A 20,739-nucleotide genomic window follows, 5' to 3' on the forward strand; every position below is an offset into this window, starting at 1 on the left:
TGAAGGACTCTTCTTTTCACTTTAGAAATTTCATTTGGGACTCAAATAGCTGTATCTGGCAGGAACAGATGCATTGTTATTTCCAGGTAGCCTCTGATGGCCTGGTCTGTGATGGAGGAATATTGGTTTTGCATTTAGGAAAGATTCAAGGGGGCGGGGGGAGGGTGGGCAGAGGGAGACAGACGTTCTCACACATTGTTGGGAGGGATGTGAATTGGTACAATCTCTTTTGGAGGGCAACTAAAAAAAGAAATTTCTATGTGCATACTTTCGATTTAGCATCTATAATCTAAGAATTAATCCTACAGGTGTATTTGTATAATGCAATTGTTAAAAAAGAAACAACAGGCCCCAAAAAGGAGTCACTTGTGCTAAATCCATGTCAGCAAACCAAAACTTAATACCTGATCTAATTGCAGTGTCAGCCCCTCCCAGGGATGTAACCGTTGACCGCCTCAGTCTGGAATTACCTGGTGAATATTAATGAGGTAATAGGGCAGACCCCTGCAGTCCGCCATAGGAAGGTGACCTTGCCTGAAACGACGCACTCTATGCTAAAAGTTTCTTCCTGCCCCTTCTGCTTGTAAAAGCTTTCCATTTTGTACAGCTCCTCAGAGCTCATTCCTTCTAGATTGGATGCTGCCTAATTCATGAATTGTCGAATAAAGCCAATAGGAGTTTTACTGAATTTCGTCGTTTAGCACAATATGTGTGCATACACTTTGTATTGATTGGAACAGTACATGTCATAGGGAACACCAAAAGTAACCTAAATGTCCATCAGTAGGAGCCTGGGTAAATTGTACTGCACTCATGACCCTGCAATGCAATAATTGAAAAAGAAATGAAACATTCTGTATCTTCTGATTTGGAAACAGATATAGCTAACTCCCTAACGTATGTGTTGACTGAAGAGTATGTGTATGAATATATGTATGTTAGCGTATATTACAGTGCCCAACTTATTATGGTTTGAATTACAGTTTTTTTACTTTACGGTCGTGGGAAAGGAACACACGTTCAGTAGACACCATACTTCGAATCTGGAATCTGGGTTTCATCCCGGGTTAGCGCGGGACATCTCCCGCGATGCTGGGCAGAGGCCACAGCTCCCAGTCAGCCACGCGGTCGGGAGGGTCAACGGGTGGTACACGGACAGCCACCTGCAACGCACGCCCCGTTTGTCACTTTCAGTACAGGATTCGGTCAATTACAGGAGACAGTCAAAATTTCCTTATAAAATAGGCTTTGTGGCAGATGATTGTGTCCAACCGGAGGCTCGTGTCAGTGTTCTGAGCATGTTTAGTGTGGGCCAGGCTGAGCTACAGTGTTCGGTAGGTTAGGCATATTAAATGCAACTTTGATTTACCATATTTTCAACTTATAATGGGTTTATCCGGATGTCACCTCATCTAAGTCGAGGAAGGTCTGTATGTATTTCTATATAAATTAATATATATATAACATGTATACATAATATATGTTAACTATCATATTGTAACAATATACATGTTAAATTATATGCATATATCTTAAATTTTATATCATCGAGGAAATATATATGTTGTCAGTTGCAATACACACGCAAGTTTAAACACTTTTGGTTCTCTGCCTCACTTCATGCATAAAAAGCTACCCGAGGAGAATAAAAGATTTAATGTAAAAAGCAAAACCTAAAAACTTTTATAAGAAACTATAGGGGAAGGGCACCTGGGCGGCTCAGTCGGTTAAACGTCAGATTCTTGGTTTCGGCTCAGGTCATGATCTCATGACCCGTGAGTTCCAGCCCTCTGTTGGGCTTTGCTCTGACAGTGCGAAGCCTGCTTGGGATCTCTCTCTCTCTCTCTCTCTCTCTCTCTCTCTCTCTCCCTCTCTGCCCCACCTGAGCTCTCTCTCTCTGTGTCTCAAAATAAATAAATAAACTTAAAAGAAAATATAAGGGAATACTTTGTGACCTAGAGTTTTAAAAACATCTGTTCATTGAGGGGCCCTTGGGTGGCTCAGTCAGTTAAGCGTCCGACTTTGGCTCCGGTCATAACCTCACAGTTTGTGAGTTCGAGCCCCGTGTGGGGCTCTATGCTGACAGCACAGAGCCTGGCCTGCTTTGGATTCTGTCTCCTTCTCTTTTTGCCCCTCCCCACTTGTGCTCTCTCTGTCTCTCAAAAACAAATAAAAGAAAAAAAATTTAAAAAAATCTGTCCATTGAACAGCACCATTTCTTTTTTTCTTTTTAATTTTTTTTAACGTTTATTTATTTTTGAGACAGAGAGAGACAGAGCATGAACGGGGGAGGGTCAGAGAGAGAGGGAGACACAGAATCCAAAACAGGCTCTAGGTTCTGAGCTGTCAGCACAGAGCCCGACACGGGGCTCGAACTCACGGACCGCGAGATCATGACCTGAGCCAAAGTCGGCCGCCCAACCGACTGAGCCACCCAGGCGCCCCTGAACAGTGCCATTTCTTAAAGAGTGGAAAAAATAGGCCATAGACTGGGGAAAAAATTTATACGTATATCCAGAATATATCAAGAACTTCTTCAATCACTTTAAAAAAATGAAAGACAATCCAACAGAATAATGTACAAAAGATATAAAGAGGCAATCCACATGAGCAGATACAAGTAGCCATATGGAAAGATTCTCAAGCTCATTAGCAAGAAGGAAAATGCAAATTAAAACCACAAGAGATGATTTCAAATCTTTCAGATGGTCAAATACTCGAACGTCTGATCATACCAAATGTTGACAAGTATGCAGAGAATATGAGGGCTGGGGTGGGGGATGCCCCCTCAAGGTAGAATGTCTGGGGCGCCTGTGTGGCTCAGTTGGTTGAGCCCCGACTCTTGATTTCGGCTTAGGTCATGATCTCGAAGTTCATGAGATTGAGCCCCGAGTTGGGCTCTGTGCTGACAGCAAAGAGCCTGCTTGGGATTCTCTCTCTCTCTCTCTCTCTCTCTCTCAAAATAAATAAACAAAACATTGGGAAAAAAAGGTAGAATGCCTGAGCCCTATAAAGATCTGAAAATGTCTTGTGTTGGGGTATGTTGCGGTTTTAAAACAGTCTATATGTGTTTTGACCCCCTGTCTTCAGAAGAGGGAGCTTACTTCCTCTTTCCTTGAGTGTGAACTGGGTTGAGTGACTTACTACTAATGAATAGGTGTGGTAAAGGTGAGGGGATGAACTCCAGACCAGATTATAGAAAACATTGCAGCTCCCTCCTTGCTCACTGTCCTAGATCACTCATCCTGGGGAAAGTCAGCTGCCAGGTCGTGAGGACAGAAGAAGCTGGAAGAGAGGCCTGCATGGCAAGTGTCTGGGCTCCCTACCAGCAGCCATGGGGGTGAGCCCTATCAGGAAAGGATCCTCTAGCCGTGTGTAACTTACCTGGTTTGGGTTTTGTGTTTTTTGTTTTTGTTTTTTTCTTTTTTTTAGAAAGAGAGAGAGTGTGCTCGAGAAAGGGAGAGGGAGAGAGAAAGAGAGAGAGAGAGAGAGAGAGAGAGAGAGAGAGAGAGGATCTTAAGCGGTTTCCACACTCCTGCAGAGCCCGACTCAGGGCTTGATCCTATACCCCTGGGATTATGACCTGAGCCAAAACCAAGAGTCAGATGCTCAACCAACTGAGCTACCCAGGCACCCCCTCTTTTTTTATTATCACCCCCTGCTATAGATGGAATGTTTGTGTCCCCCCCAGAATTCATATGTTGAAGTCCCAAGATGTTGATATCAGGAGGTGAGGCCTTTGGTAATTAGGCCATGAGGGAAGAGTCCTTATGAACGGGATGAGGGTCTTTAAAAAAGAGACCCCCGAAGGGGCGCCTGGGTGGCTCAGTCGGTTGGGTGTCCGACTTCGGCTCAGGTCACGATCTCGCGGTCCGTGAGTTCGAGCCCCGCGTCGGGCTCTGGGCTGACGGCTCAGAGCCTGGAGCCTGCTTCCGGTTCTGTGTCTCCCTCTCTCTCTGCCCCTCCCCCGTTCATGCTCTGTGTCTCTCTGTCTCAAAAATAAATAAACGTTATAAAAAAAAGTTAAAAAAAAAAAAAAGAGACCCCCGAAGAGCTCCCACACTCCTGCCATGTGAGGACACAAGAGAGGGAATGGCAGCCACGAGCCAGGAGACAGGCCGTCACTGGATTCTGAATCTACAGGTGACTGGATCTTGGACTTCTAGCCTCCATAACTGTAAGAAATACATTTCTGTGTTTTATAAGCCACTCCGACTTTGGTCTTTTATCACAGCAGCCCAAACAGATTAAGATGCTCCCTTAAAGAGAAATGTTAGATTATATTAAACTTTCAATATGCTCATATCAATTATTTAATTTCCCTCTAATAAGAGAAAGTCATTACTAAAGAATAAGATTTTGGGGCGCCTGGGTGGTGCAGTCGGTTAAGCGTTCGACTTCAGCCAGGTCACGATCTCGCGGTCCGTGAGTTCGAGCCCCGCGTCAGGCTCTGGGCTGATGGCTCGGAGCCTGGAGCCTGTTTCCGATTCTGTGTCTCCCTCTCTCTCTGCCCCTCCCCCGTTCATGCTCTGTCTCTCTCTGTCCCAAAAATAAAAATAAAAAACAAAAACAAAAAAAAAACAAACAAACAAAAAAAAAGAATAAGATTTTGTCAGACAAGGTTGAGCTTTAGAGGACCACAAATCACTGTGATATCTGAGATTGTTTTGTTTTGCCCCCACCCTCAAGAACAAATTCTCACTCCCTTGGGGGAAGTAAACCCCCCCCCCCCCCCCCCACTGAGAATGTATGTTCTAGCCCCAGTCAAGCCCACCGATGACTACAGCCCCAGCTGATGTCTTGATTGCAATGTCATGAGAGCCTTTGACCCGAAAAATCCGGTTAAGCCTTTCCTGGATCCTTGCCCCTCAGAAACTGTGTGAGATCATCTTTATGGTTTTAAGCCACTGCAGTTTCGGATCAATTTGTTACACAGCAATAGATAGTTCAGACAAGGGGCAGTGGTTCAACATACGACGTGCACCATCTCAACTTATCTAAGAGTCAAGCAAAAGACTGTGAAGGACCTTACGTTTTGGATAATGCTACAAAGAAAGGAGATACACTGCTTTGGGTTTCACACAGATACCATGCCACAGTAAGTGTGAGCAAATTATTATTAGGTTAAACCATATGAAGTTGTGCTTTTTTTTTTTTTTTTAAGATTTTATTTTTTAAGTTATCCCTACACCCAACATGGGGCTCAAACCTACAACCCCAAGATCGAGAGTCGCATGCTCTACTGAGCCAGCCAGGTGCCCCTGAGGTTGCCATTTTTGTACCCCCAAATAATCGAATGCTAGCAATCTCATGGGGTTCAACCTAACAGTTGCCAAGAATCTGATTACAGAAAAGCACACTCATCGGTTTTGTAGGAAGGCCTATGAATTCTTTAAGTTTTGATTGTGGTTGACCCCAGTAGCATTGAGCTTTTAATTTACCTGGTCTCAGTTCTCTGATCTGTGAAGTGGGGATAATAACACTTTACTTCCTGTCCTCAGAAGGATACAGTATTACAAGTAATTAGCCGTTGCTGTTCAGACGCAAAGATCTGGAGCAGTGCGTTATTGCTTGTTAACGCTCTGGGTGTATTTTTAGCTTGAAGACATGGAAAATATAAGTGGCTGGCTTTCCTGGCAGGGGGTTTTCTTTTCTCTTTTCTTTTTTGTTTTCTCTTCTCTCCAATCCTCTCCTTTTCTTTTCTTTTCTTTTCTCTTTTTCATGTTTATTTATTTATTTATTATTTTTTTTTTTTTAAATTTTTTTTTTTCAACGTTTTTTATTTTATTTTTGGGACAGAGAGAGACAGAGCATGAACGGGGGAGGGGCAGAGAGAGAGGGAGACACAGAATCGGAAACAGGCTCCAGGCTCCGAGCCATCAGCCCAGAGCCTGACGCGGGGCTCGAACTCACGGACCGCGAGATCGTGACCTGGCTGAAGTCGGACGCTTAACCGACTGCGCCACCCAGGCGCCCCTCATGTTTATTTATTTTTAAGAGAGAGTGCTGAGAGAGAGGGAGACACAGAATCTGGAAGTAGGCTCCAGGCTCTGAGATGTCAGCAAGGAGCCCAGTGCAGGGCTCTAACTCACTAACCGCAAGATCATGACCTGAGCCTAAGCAGACACTCAACCCTCTACCGACTGAGCCACTCAGGTGCCGCCTGGCAGGTAGTTTTCTAAGGCAAATTTTTACAGGTACGAGTAGCTGGAAAGTCAAGTTTTCTGCACGGAAGAGGTTGTATTTTTCTTCCCCTTGAGCAATACTATTTGACCATCTTCATTTGCTGTTTTCTGAAGGAGATGTCATATGTAAATCAATCACTTAGATAGAATTTGTCTTACGACTTTATGCATTTAGCATTAAAGCCTGTGTGTGTGTGTGTGTGTGTGTGTGTGGTCGTTGATCATTTGTTTGTATTTGTACTGCCAAACCAGAAGCACTATATAAAGATTATAGAATGGAAAAAAATACAAACTAATTTTCTTTTGCACTTAAGCTCCTTGAAATAAACACAGAAATGAGAATTAACTTTAGCAGCCTGAAGCCTTGCTCTATAATGACAAAAGGAACATTCTGAACTAAAATTAACTTCCCCACCAAAGGTGCTAATTTTTGCTTTTATGGTGTCCACATAGTTACAAAGGAAAAAGCACCGTGGTACCACATTTAGAAAATTGACTGAGGATGCCGAGAAGACTTGTGGGTCCTAGGGCCCTGTGGACAAACGGTAAAATGGAAGATTTGATGTGATGGGTTCTAATCCCTGTTCATGATTTTTGATAGAATAACGATAATTTAAGAAATTAAAAAAAAATCTCATTAAACTCATTAAGTGATGGAATGTCTTCCCGAGGGGAACAACATGAAAATCCCTGGCAAGCAACTGTCATCCTTAACATTTGGGGAAGGTTGACATTGTACTCTAACCATTTTGACTGATGAGATATTGGTTCAAATACAGTAGTTGTCCTTATGACTGCTTTGAACTGAAATGTTTTGCTCTTAGAAAGGGAGGTAGACGTTTATCCTTTCTGGCTGCCTAGAATCCAAACACCATTCCAACTTGGGGAATCTTGAGCTAGGTCCTAGGCCCCTTTTCCCGATAGGGAACCAAAGAGGCAGCGCTGTGCCCTCTCCTGGATCCCCGGCGTCTGCAACACAGCCTGGCGACCTAGGCTGAGCCAATCGGATCATCCTGTTGGGATTTAGAAACTTCAGGAAGGAATACAAAGGCCCAAACCTGGCTAAAAAAGATACCCTGTGGAAGAAAGAAGAGAGTCCTAAAGTGGCCACAAGTGTCCAGTGACACGAGGCCCTGCCGTAATTCATTCCCATCGTTTGCAGTACCCGGTGTCTCCAGTGATCAGCTTTCCCAGGGTCCTGCACCTTATCAGTATCCCCTCTGAAGTTACTTTAAGGTTTATTTTCTCTAATAAAGGCAGGTGTTCTATCTGCCTTCCAACCTCCAAATATACACCATGGGGAAAGGAAAAAAAAAAAGTACCCTGTTGGCACCACTCCTGTTCTCTTTGTCCTTATTTTCATCTCTTTTCTATGATTCTCCTAAGATTTAAGAAGGCAGTGGCGAGAGGGGCATCGGGTGGCTCAGTCGGTTGAGCGACCGACTTCACCTCAGGTCATGATCTCTCAGTTCGTGAGTTCGAGCCCCTCGTCGGCTCCATAAGAGTTTTAGGATCAACTTTTCCATTTCTGAAAAAGTCTGGTTGGGATTTTGATAGGAATTGTGTTAAATCTGGGAAGCTTCAAGGGGATTCACCATCTTAATACTAAGTGTCCCAATGCATGAATATGGGACTTTTCATTTATTTAATCTTTAATTTACTTAATCAATATTTTGTAGTTATTTAGTACAGAACAGTCTCATTTATTTATTTTTTCAATTTTTTTAATGTTTATTTTTGAGAGAGAGAGAGAGAGAGAGAGAGAGACAGAGTGCAAGTGGGGGAGGGGCAGAGAGAGAGGGAGACACAAAATCTGAAGCAGGAGCCAAGCTCCGAGCTGTCAGCACAGAGCCCAACACAGGGCTTGAACTTGTGAATTGCAAGATCATGACCTGAGCCGAAGTTGGACGCTTAACTGACTGAGCCACCCAGATGCCCCTGTCACCTCTGCCTTATAAAAAGGTCTCTCTGATAACAAGGCAGATAAGGGATTGAAAGTCAATAACATGAGTCAGGAAGACCAACAATCAAATGTTGCTGTTATCCAGAAGGAAGGACATTGCTTTTTGCATTGCAACTGTCCCATAATAATGGTGGTCTAGACTCCAGTGGCAGGAAGGGGAGAGAGGTATAGATGGATTTACAACAAATATGATAGAATTGACAGAACTTGGTGATTAACTGCAAGAATTTGACCTGCTTGCACATGGATAGGAATTAAGGAATTAAGTAGGTATGGGAGGAGTTAGGAGTTCTGTCCTGAATATGTGTAATTTGTGTCTATGACATAATAAATATTTACTGAATAAATTGAAGTGGAGATATCCAACATCCATTTGGTTGTTTTAAAAATATTTCATATTTTAATATTTTGTTAATATTTTAATATTTAATAATCTCAAGGTCAGGAGCTGTGAGATCATGACCTGAGCTGAAATCAAGAGTCAGAGAGGCCTAACCGATTGAGCCACCCAGGCGCCCCTCCAACATCCATTTGTACATACCAATTTGAAATTCAAGAATTAAGGGCTGGAGATATGGATCTGGCAATTGTTTGTGCAGAGATAGTAATTGAAAATAAGTAAATTGGTGGGATTATACAGAGAAAAAAATGGGTGGCAAGAGAAGAGGGAACTGAACAGATCCCTGAGGCACATTAATATTAAGGAGTAGGTAGAGAGAGTCTTGAAAAAGAGATCGAGGAGGAATAGCCAGTAAAGAAGGAAGAAAAGAAGAAGGGTGTGATACTTTAGGAGACACAGGATGAGAAGCAGATATGAAAGGAGGATGTATCAGTTAGCTATTGCTAAGTAACAATCCATCTCAAGACAGGGGATTAAAACTGCAACTATTTATTTAGCTCATAATTCCGTAGATTGGAAATTTAGTCGGTGCTTATTTGGGTAGTTCTTCTGGTCTCAGTTGGGCTCCCTGACAGTCCCTAACTGCAGCCAGTTACAGGTTATCTAGGTAGCTCTTCCAATGGATTTTGGCATGAATAATTGTAGCTGCTTTTTGCAATATACCACAGAGGGAATAGCCAACAGTGAAGATGCTGCTAATAGATCAAGTAGGTGAAATTCTTGCCTCCACTGCTCAGCTGAAACTCCTATTACCGGAGTCATCAGTAATAGCCACGTCACTTGGTTCACTAAATGACCCAGTGGTCATCGATGATATTGGCAGTAACAACTTCTAAGCAATGTGGGCAAAAGCCAGATTGCAATGGGGAAACAGGGACATCAGACATAGAAAGCTTGTTCAAGAAACTTGGCTGGGAAAGTGCAGATGTGTTGAAGGAGAGTCTTGTTCTGTTTTACTTTGTTTTTTGGTTTTTTTTATTTTTTTAATGTTTATTTATTTTTGAGAGAGAGAGAGACAGAGACATCATGAGTGGAGGAGGGGCAGAGAGAGAGAGAGAGAGAGGGGGGGACACACAATGTGAAGCAGGTTCCAGGCTCTGAGCTGTCAGCATGGAGCCCATCTTGGGGCTTGAACTCACAAACTGTGAGATCATGACCTGAGCTGAAATCAGACACTTAACCGACTGAGCCACCCAGGCACCCCTCACTTTGTTTTTAAGATAAAGGAGCTTGAATATATTTACATGATAACAAGGAGTCGGTAGAGAAAAATACGTTGAAGATACTGGAGAAAAAGTATATAATTCATATGGTTGGCATTAATGTTCAATCTGAGACCTACCCAGGTATGCCAAAAGTTAAACAAGAATATGGTAGGGGTGCCTGGGTGGCTTAGTCGGTTAAGTGCCTGCCTTCAGCTCAGGTCATGATCTCGTGGTCCATGGGTTCAAGCCCCTCATCGGGCTCTGTGCTGACAGCTCAGAGCCTGGAGCCTGCTTTGGATTTTGTGTCTCCATTTCTCTCTGCCCCTCCCCCACTCATGCTCTCTCTCCGTCTCTCAAAAATGAATAAATGTTAAAAACAATTAAAAATATCAACGGTATTTTTATACCTACGATAGGTAGGTACGATAACCTACCTTCTCTAGCAAAGTTCAGAACAATGAGATGATTTGTATGTGAAAATACTACACGTGCTTGTAGATGGATTATGTGCATTACAAAACTTCAAGGGTCACTTGAGGACTCTCCACTGAGGGAAAACTCCTAGAAGCAGCTTTGTGTCTCTCCCGAACCATGTTTACCTTGGAGCAGGACTCAGAACTATGTGGCATCTCCCAAAAGCAAATTTTTTTTTAACGTTTATTCATTTTTGAGACAGAAAGACAAGCAGAATGCGAGTAGGGGAGAGGCAGAGACAGAGGGAGACACAGAATCCGAAGCGGGCTCCAGGTTCTGAGCTGTCAGCACAGAGCCTGACGCGGGGCTCGAACTCACTAACCACGAGGTCCTGACCTGAGCCGAAATCGGACGCTTAACTGACTGAGCCACCGAGGTGCCCCCCAAAAGCAAATTTCAAATTCACAAAGCATTAACAAGTGGTGTACGTTTTATGAAGAATTTGGAGTAAGATACAGTTACACACAACATACAGAAAAGCAATGAAAATCCTCAGTAACCATTTCTAGTTTCTTCATAAAGTTCCTTTTCAACCCGTCTGTTAGCCCTTGAATATTTATTTTATTGTTCTAAATAGCTGTTTTGGTTCTTATCAAATATTTGCCCCTGATGAATAGGTGTCTTCCCAGGAGAGGAATTTTTCAGTCTTTCTGTTTGGCCACCTTGGCCTGTTGGGTTTTGTCTTCATGCTCATTAATTACCTCGGGGTAACAACATAGCTGCTTTGGCTCCAGATAGCACATCTGTGTTTGTCTCCATTTAACAGGGAAGGAAAAGCTTTCCCAGAAGTGCCTCTAGCTGACTTTCTTAGGGAAAGTCTGAGTAAGTGAGCATAAATTCTTGGGCACATTGCCATGTCAAATATAATCAGGGTTTATTAGGTAAAAAAAAAAAAGGGCTAAGGGATGTTGGGGAGGCATTCGGCAATGTCAGCCACAGCTGAGTTCTTGGGCGGGTGGCTGTCCTGGTTCTGTGTCCAAGTGTGTGCTTGGAGTCTGCAACTCACATATGCTCTTTCTTGGCTCAGTTAGGACTCCGTGCCTCCTCCCGCTGACTCAGCCTCCCCTCCCCCCACCCACACAGCAGGCACCTCTGAGCCTCTGCCACGCTGCGATGCTGCCACAGTGGCTCCCAGAGCAGGCACACACACACGCAACCAGCCATTCACGCCACCGAGCGTCCCAGGGAGGCCCAGAAGCGCAAACCGGATCTTCCTCGTGCCTGACCTTGGCGGCCATCTTCCTAACAATGTTGGCGTGGAACTACCACGCTGCCTACGGGGTTTATTCCAGACTCTTAAATGTAGACTGGGGACAAAGGCTTCTCTTCTTTGCCCTAGATGTCAACCTGTGGATCTGCCGTCCTCCCCTGACTCTCTTCTTCTTTTCGTCCTCATCAACTCCCAGGCCTGAAGTACAACATTCTCTCTTAGTTCTTCTCTGCCACAACCCCTTTCTTCCCATCTCCAGCCTCCTGGCTAAGCCTTAATGCCAGACCAGGGTTTTTTCTGTGCAACACAGCAGAAAGTCGAAAGTCTTCCAGGCCCTTGGTACGACACATGGGAGGTAAAGGAGTTTTTGATAAGCCTTTCTCACTTGACAATGCTGGAATATCAAGCCATTCTTCTCTGCAAAATTCTGTTTTGGGTTGCACAACATGGTGACTGCAACTAATGTCCCCGAGTCATACACTTAAAAATGGTTAAAATGGCAAATTCTTGTTATATGTTTTTTTTACCACAATTAAAAAAGTAATAATGTAATATACTAAAAACCATTGAATTATATGCTTGCAATGGGTGAATTGTAGGGTAAACGAATTACCTCTCAATAAAGGTCAAAACCTGAATATTAAATTCCTTCTTTTTCTTTGCTCTTCTCAGGTAACAACCCAACTTAGACTCGCTCCCATCTCAGTCACTGCAAGTGGATGCCTTAGGCTGTCTAGGTTCAAGCTCAGGTATGACAAAAGACAAGAAAAGCATATTAATATTTTGCTTTACGTAAATACTTCCATTAAACATTTGTGTAGACATCTCTCCCTTTCTTATTTAAAAAAAGGGCGCGCCTGGGTGGCTTAGCCATTTAAGTGTCCATCTTCGACCTAAGTCACGATCTCGCCAGTCCCGAGTTCAAGCCCTGCGTCGGGCTCTGCACTGACAGCTCAGAGCCTGCAGCCCAGTTTGGATTCTGTGTCTCCCTCTCTCTCTGTCCTTCTCCCATTAATGGTCTGTCTCTCTCTCTCTCAAAAAAAAAAAAAAAAAAAAAAAAAAAAAAATTAAAAATGTCATATTATACACACAGTTTTGCCTCTTCTTTTTTGTTGTTGAAACTATTTCCTCCAGGAAGACCTGATAACTGTCCCATTGACAACCATTAAGAGTATCCCAAGTGTATCTAACTGACCTGTTCACAAGAAACAAACATATACCCAGAAAAACACACCCACTTATCCTCAGGTAGCCCGTGAGGCATGAAGTCAGGGAGGTTAATATACTACTACAGAGTTAAATAAACTAGTTTTAATCTGCTATTAACATTGTAGTTGAAATCACTTAAGGACGATCTGGTGTCTCCAGGTCATAGGATTGAGGATAGTACTAGATAGTGCCTATTTTGTTTTGAGCCTTTCATTTTAGAAGCTGTCTCAGTGAGAGTGAGCCGTTTTATTTGAATGCAAGTCCGGGCGGGGGCTGGCCATGCCCTATGCACCCTCCATTAGATTTACAGTCCAAATTCAATTTTGGTCTTTTTTGTTAAGACTTCAGACCCAATATGGCTGTGGTCAGGACTGAACACATAAGGAAGAGCTGGGTCTGTAAAATAATAGAATATTAGAGTTGAGAAGGACTGCCTCTCAAAAATAAAGAAAACTAATAAAAAAAATTTTTTTAATAAATGAACTTTAAAAAGGACAATAGTTATTAATTTATTATTTATTTTGTTGAAATAATATTCACATAGCATAAAATTAACCATTTTGTTTTTATTAAATATTCTTTTAAATGTTTATTCTTGAGGGAGAGAGAGACAGAGTGTGAGTGGGGGAGGGGCAGAGAGCGGGAGACACAGAATCCCAAGCAGGTGCCAGGCTCCAAGCTGTCAGCATAGAGCCCGACATGGGGCTCGAACCCATGAGCCATGAGATCAGGACCTGAGCTGAAGTCGGACGCTTAACCAACGATGCTTTTGCCGACCATGTGCCCCGTAAAATTAACCATTTTAGAGCCTACAACTCCTTAGCATCTAGTACATTCACAATGTTGTGCGACCACCAACGCTATCTAGTTTCAAACATTTACATCACTCCAAAAGGAGATCGGCACCCATTAAGCTGGTGCCTCGGCCTCTGGCAACCACTACCTACTTTCTATTTCTATGTGTTGACCTATTCCCGATATTTCATATAAACAGAGGCACAATATGTGCCTTTTTGTCTGGCTTCTTTCCCTTAGCATCATACTTTCAAGGTTCATCCAGATTGTAGCGTGGGTCAGTAGTTTATTATTTTTTCTTTTGGCTGGGCAATATTTCATTGTATTTATGTACCATACTTTGTTGACCTATTCATCCGCTGATGGACATTTGGCTTGTTTCTACCTTTTGGCTGCTGTGAATAGTGCTGCTGTGAACATGGGTGTACATGTATTTGTTTGAGTGTGCTTGATTTTTGCTGGAGATAGGAGCAGCTTTTCATGCACTCAACAAATATTTACTGAATTAGGTTTGAACGGCTGCATCAACCACCGATTTCACAAATGTTTTGCTTTACTGGAGAAAAGTCACAGAATCTTAAAAATGTTTGTGGTAGGAACTTTATACGTCATCTTATTCAACCCCCTCATCATGAAACTACATGCACTCAAAGCACCAGTCTATTTAGAAGGCCTTAAATACAGTTTACATCATGATGTGTGGCGCCCTACTGATATTGTTCTTTGTTAACTCGACGTGTACAATACAGCTTTTGTTGTCACAAGATGGCTCCCTTTGAGAAGTGATGACAGGAATTTAAATTTAGCTTGTCATTCTTGCATTTCGCTTTTTGAAAAATTCCATGGAACCACTATCATCAGCTTTCTTTCTTTCTTTCTTTTTTTTTCTTTCTTTTTCTTTCTTTCATCAGCTTTCTTTCTTCCTTTTCTTTCTTTCTTTCTTTCGATCTTTTTAAGTAATCTCTACACCCAAAGTGGGGTTTGAACTTACAACCCTGAGATCCAAAAATTGCATGCTCTACCAGCTGAGCCAGCTAGGTGCCCCCTGTCAGTGTTCTTTGTATAAAGTAGATATAGCAGTCTTTTTTTTTTTTTTTTTAATTTATCTCCACCCCCAATGTGAGGCTAGAAGCTCATGACCCTGAGATCAAGAGTCATATGCTCTATGGACTGAGCCAGCCAGATGCCCCCATACAGTCTTCATTGATTCAGTGAGAAAATTACTTTTTGGCCCCAAATAGTGTGTGTCTGCTTCATCATATATTGTGGGATTTATTTTCTGTGTCCTTTCTTTGATGTTGAAGACTGTTTTGCTCCGGATTAGTATCCACCCCCCCCCCCCCCGGGCTGTTGTTGACATATAACATATTCTTTTCAGGTGCACAGCATAACGATTCAGTATATATATGGGATAGTCACTTTCTCATTAAACAAACCAGCCATAGGTCCTTACCTTTGCAAGGGAATGTAAATATTTCCTTAAACATTAGGGTTAACTTAAATATTTTTCTCGTAGCTCATTTTGTAATTTTCTCTCTAAATTTTTAGCAGAGCTGAATGAAATTGACAAAAGGCATGGACTGGTGCATTATATCCACTGTGGGCATAAAGCCAGCGAATTCATGGAACAGTGATTACTACACCTTGACTTAGCAAACCAGATAGCAGTAAAAGTCAAGGCTGGAGGACAGGACTTCTCTGCTGTCCCTTCCCAAACCTGGAACAGTGCTTGGGACACAGTAGGGGTTCAGTAAATATTTTTTGGATGAATGAAACTAATTTGACTCTGGTTTCTGAAATAACACTAATAAAACTAGATGTAATTTAAAAAATAACAGAGTGAAAATGATTATTTTCATTTAAATAAAGATTATTTAGATCATTAAAATAAAGATTATTTTAATCATGGACTATCTCTTATGAGTTACATTTTAAATTATTATCTAAGTATATAATTTAATTATTATTATTTAATTATCTATCATGGTCCAGGAACTTAAAGAAAAGAAAAAAGAGAAAGAGAAAGAAAATTTACTTTTAAGGGATGTTTTTGTTTTGACGGACTTTGTTTCATTTTCTATTTCAGAAGCTCTATAAATCCTCACATCTTTATAGCAATTTACAAAGGACTCTCCAACCACTATTTTATAGTGTGTGTTGTTTTTGAATGGCGGGAAAAACTATTTCTTAAAAAAAATTTTTTTTGAGATTTAAAATATTTCTAAATAGCAATGAATTATTAAATTTCTTTAAATGTTTATTTTTGAGAGAGAGAGAGAGAGAGAGAGAGCACGAGTCAGGGAGGGGCAGAGAGAGAGGGAGACACAGAATCTGAAGCAGGCTCCAGGCTCTGAGCTGTCAGCACAGACCTTGATGCAGGGCTCAAACCCACGAACCATGAGATCTTGACCTGAGCCGAAGTCAGATGTTTAACCGACTGAGCCACTCAGGCTCCCCTTTAAAAAAAAGGAGAAAACACAGCAGAAAATTCCCCAGTTATTTAGAACCTGAAGTCTTGGCACTCCATCTTTTTTAATAACCAAGTGTTATTCTGGGGATGCAGCGAGAGCAATACATAAGAGTCAACAAATCCTTGCTCTCTTGGAACTTACATTCCAGTAGAGGCTCAGTAAGACAGGTAATAAAATAATAAAGCTGCAGTACTGTGGAAAACTAGCACAAAAAGAATTAATGCTAAAGAGCTGTGTAGAAACAAACCACAAACATCTATCACTTTATAGAGAATATTCCTTACTCATTTTAGTTGAGGATCTTAAATTTTTTTGTGTGTGGGGGGGAATCAGAGAAATGCATGCACACGGTTTTAAAAAATAAAGCATAGGAGAGTTTATAATGAAAAGCAACATTGTTCTGCCCACCTTCCCACCTCATCTTCCCCAGAAAACATTATTATTATTATTTTTTTTAAGATTTTATTTTTAAGGGGGCGCCTGGGTGGTTCAGTGGGTTAAGCATCCGACTTCCGCTCAGGTCATGATCTCATGGTTCATGAATTCAAGCCCTGCATTGGGCTCTGTGCTGACCACTCATTGCCTGGAGCCTGCTTCAGATTCTGTCTCCCTCTCTCTCTGCCCTTCCCCTGCTCTACTCTGTCTCTTTCAAAAATAAATATTACCAAAATTTTTTTTTTTATTTTTAAGTAATCTTTACACCCAACATGAGGCCTGAACCCATAACCCTGAGATCAAGAGTCACATCCTCCACCAGGTGAGCCCTCCGGGTGCCCCAACTTCCCCACTTTGTAAAAGGAAGATCTGGGAGACCCTTCCAGGCTTTCTACTTCTGCTGCTTCCCTCCATCTTCCAAAGTCTTGTCTATTGAGCTGTTCTAAAACTTTAACAAAAGATGTGCATTTAAAAAGGGTCAGTGGCTAAATCTAAAAATGGAATAACGTAAATGTTTATTTTGAGGTAGGCCTGAGCATGTTCTTTAGTCTTAACACCGTCACTCTGTGGGACAGAGCAGTCAGTGTTCAGGTGGCAGGGCTGGGGGTAGGCCTTGGTCACAAAATTTAAGGGGCACTGAACTCACTAGTTTAGAGAAATAACATGTTAATGCAGTATTAAAAAATAGAGATTAATGCAAAAATATCTATAAGGAACAAAATATCAGCGTTTTAAAATAAAGACAGGCTCAGTAGAATGAGTAAAGAGACAAACAGAAGTGATTATAGTTGCGCCTCACCATTAACAATGACCTCATTCTATGGCATCTATGATTATATAGGTTGCTTATTACAGCTGAAAAGCCTTCAGATGAGGGGGTGAGGTGAGCCTTTCAGATTAGGAATATGGATACTGGATTTCAGGGGTGCCCCCACCACTTTGACCTCGACGCTTGCAAACGAGGGCAGTGTTGAATTAAGAAATATAAATTTTGTTATTCAAAACGTGAATCGAGGGGCAGGGGCAGCAGGTAAATTCACTTTGTCCAGAACTTCCAGCAATTCCAGTGTGGTTCCCTCCCTTTGCTCTGGGTGAGCCTGTTGGTCCAGCTGAACAGTGCTTTGAATAAAGGTCAGCCAAGAGGTCGCCCTCCTGATTATTCTTTTCTACCGCGGGGAGGAGGGGGCCCTGGGCCCCTTATCCACCCCTGAGTCGCTGCAAAACCCTGGGCTTCCCTGACAGCTGCGAATTCCTCCCAGGAGCCACAAAGCTTCTGGGGTTGCCATGGTCCATGAGAGTGAAATGCTGGCCGCCCTCTGCTGCAGCAGCCCTGAGCAGGCTGTTGCTGCCTCCTCTCCAGTCCCTTTCAAAAGCTTTTAAAGGAGATCCCTGCGGGGAGGAGGGAGGACGGGACAGTAACCAGGGCTTTCGTCCAAGCGGCTGGGGCGAATAAAAGAGGCTTTTCTCAAACGAATGGAGCAAGTGCTGGGCTTGTTTCAAGGGATTTTTAACACTCGGTCTTTCCCTGGAGGAAAGGAGAGTGCAGAGATGGTCCTTCTCAAGCTTCAGTTGTTGTAGGCAGCTCCTTTCAGTTTTTTCCAGGGATTCCGCACCCTGGGGCCTTCCCCGGAGGGAGCGGAGGGCAGAGAAGACACTCCCTAAACTTCACCTGCGGTGGGCAGCTCCTCCTAGCTTATTTCCAAGGATTTCTCACCCTGGGTCTGGTGAGACAGATACAAGAAAAAGAAAAAGAAAAAGAATCAATCAGCCCCACGCTAGCAGGCTGCGGTCAGCACTGAACAGAGCTCTCGGGTGTGACTTGCCAATTCTGGGCACACTTTTCAGAAAACGCGCAACTAACCGAGATGACCAGAAGCCCCAGGCCTCTGGGTCTTCCTTCACACCTTCCTCCCATTCCGGTCCTCAATAGAGTCTGGGGGCCGGACGGCGGGCGGCTGGAGATCGGCTCCCCGGCAGCGGCGGGTGCAGACAAAGGGGCGGCGGTGCGGGGCTCAGGCCGGGGTCGGGGGCGGAGGGGGGGGGGCGCGCGGGGCTCGCGGCGCGGGGCCGGGCCGGGGGCGGGCGCGGCGGCCGAGCGCGCGGGGAGGAGCCGCGGCCGCGTCTTCTCCTGGCGGCGCGCGCCTGCCCGGCCCCGCGGCGGCGGCGGCGGCGGCGGCGGCGCGTCACGCTCTCCCCCGCCCGGAGCCGAGGAGCCGGGAGGCGGCGGCCGCGCGGCTGCTGCTGCTGCTGCTGCTGCTGCTGCTGCTGCTGCTGCAGTGGGGCAGGTGGCGACGACTGGCGGCGACCGAGACGGCGGTGAGCGGGGCGAGGCGCGGGCCCTCTCCCCTTCCCCGGTGCCCTCTTCCCCTTCCCCTCGCGCCGGGCCGGGCCCGCTCCCGTCCTCCGGGCCGGGCAGTGAGGGGCCGGGCCCGGCGTCCGGGAGGGCCCCGAGTGCCCCTCGCGGGGCCGCTCCCGAGGGGAGATCCGAGGAGTCCCAAGCGGGTGGCCCTGGAGGCCAGCGGGGGGGCCCCGGGGGGCCCCCCACCGGAGCCGGAAAAGTGGCCGGCCCTGTCAGCGCCGAGCCCGGCCTTCCCTTCCTCCGTCCGCCTCAAGATGGAGCTTGGAGTCCTTGCCCCTGCGCCGCCCCGGGCGCCGCTCCCTCCCGGGCACCCCGCTCCGCTCCCCTCGGCCCTGGGGGTGGGGGTGGGCGTTGGGGCGGCCCGGACCCCCCGGGAGGCCGAGCCCCGGGGGGACCTGTTGCCCCCGGGCGCTGCCGCCGGTCTCCCGAGCGTTCCTCGGGCCCTGCCACCGGGTGCCCGCGAGCTGGAATGGAGGGCACCCTGGCCGTGGCCTCCGTGCGTGCGCCGGCCGGCGGGCTGGCCCGGCTGGCCTCGGGCCTGGCTGGCTATGGCTTTTGTCCCCCCACCCCGCCTCCCCTAGGTGGGACTGATTGTTGGAGAAGGTGGATGACAAGAGGTGACCGGGATTTCTGAAATAACACCACTGCCGCGTAAGCGGAGCCTTCTCCCTCCGCAGGGGATTCGCTCGGAAGACAGATGACACTTGTTTAGAGGTTATTTTAAAAGCACAGCCTCCTGATGCCTCCTACTTCGGAGGTCCTGTGCTTCAAAAATGCGATTTTGAATTGGGGATAAACCCCGAACTCGGCTGTTTCTCCACTTCGTGTGGCTTTTCCATCTGGCAGGAGCCGAGCACCACCCCCTCCTCCCTTCACAGCCCCACCTCTTTGGTATGAAGAAATTACACGTCAAGTCTGTAATCTTCTACCTGCCTGTTTTTAGCAAAAACTTGGCGGCCAATTACCGTATTTAAAAAGGAGGGTGGAGAAAATTGAATTTTTTTTTTTTTTTAAGCAACCTTGCCTTCTTCCTGTTTTAGGGTTAGGACAGTGCCCGGCCAGTAGGAGCTCAGTGTTAGTGTTCCTGCTGTTGTGGTTATGATTCTGGTTCGTGTTACTATTTCATTATTACTATAACCTGTGGTATCCACAAGTTAGGCCAACAAATGTGTTTGACTTTTGGGTTTAATGATGACCTTTTGCCAGAATCCTCAGTTATGTTTCTTCTCAGCCTTGGGGCATTTTTTTTTTTCCTTCTGGAAATAATAACAATTAACATTTATTGAGGGCTTCCTTCCGTCGGGCTCTGGGCAAGTCTTTTATGTTTTATCTTCTTAATCATCCTAACTCAATGAAGGTGCTATCATTATCCCCATTTTACAGAAGAGGCAAGGAAAGGTCAAGTCCCTTGCCCAGGGTCATACAGCTAATCAGTGGTGGTGTCAGGATTTGAGCTCAGGTATTGACTCCAGGTGCTTAGTTATTAGATTCGTGTAGTGAATCTCTGGCCAGGAAAAAGGCTGGCTTTTATTAAAGCAAAGGAAGTAGGTGATTGCTAGGACAAGGCTGGTGCTGGGTTTTTGAGGTTCAGAGAATGTGGTAAAGTATATCTTAGGCCCCCTTATTCAAAGGAGTGAAAACCGAAACTGGGTGGGACCCTCAAGTAGGTATTGTCTGCAGATAAAGATCGTGCCCTTCCCTACCTTTCCAAGAATTGCTTAAGCTTCTGCTTGTGCTTAAGCACAACATAAGCCGATCTGGCTTCTGTTCTTTAGGAGTTTAGAATTTGGTGTCCTTCTTATATTTAAAACATTTTTTTTTACCCAGTGTCTAACATTTAGTCTCTTGCATCCCATGTGACCCCTGCATAAATTCACATGAACGTAGCTCAGTAATGTTTGACCCCCCCCCCTTTTTTTTTTTAATATGTTTCCCCACTTAGTGCGAGTGAAATAGAGGCAGAGAGAGGGAGGGAGAGAGAGAATCCTAAACAGGCTCCCCGCTGTTAGCTCAGAGCCAGCTTGGGGCTCAAT

At 44.7% G+C, this 20,739-nt stretch overlaps 1 protein-coding gene and 1 long non-coding RNA gene across 14 annotated transcripts in view; one reads left to right on the forward strand and one right to left on the reverse strand.

Annotated features, from left to right (window-relative positions):
- Window positions 1-976: 976 nt before the first annotated feature.
- Window positions 977-20,739, reverse strand: part of LOC144613919 (uncharacterized) — a 37,944-nt gene continuing 18,181 nt past the window's right edge. Inside the window, exon 3 of the long non-coding RNA XR_013551395.1 lies at window positions 977-1,163. This is a non-coding gene — a long non-coding RNA (uncharacterized LOC144613919). The remainder of the gene's footprint in view (window positions 1,164-20,739) is intronic.
- Window positions 18,532-20,739, forward strand: part of CLIP1 (CAP-Gly domain containing linker protein 1) — a 125,057-nt gene continuing 122,849 nt past the window's right edge. For 12 of the 13 annotated variants that reach the window (XR_013551394.2, XM_078435848.2, XM_078435859.2 and 9 more), the window contains exon 1: window positions 18,532-18,663. The gene's annotated coding sequence lies outside the window, so the exon portion shown is untranslated. Of the gene's footprint in view, window positions 18,664-19,736; window positions 19,814-20,739 lie in introns of those variants that run through there. The other variant, XM_078435849.2, reaches the window with a different exon arrangement.

Source organism: Panthera onca, chromosome D3, assembly GCF_046562875.1.
Source record: "Panthera onca isolate mPanOnc1 chromosome D3, mPanOnc1 haplotype 2, whole genome shotgun sequence".
NCBI classification, from domain to species: Eukaryota; Metazoa; Chordata; class Mammalia; order Carnivora; family Felidae; genus Panthera; species Panthera onca.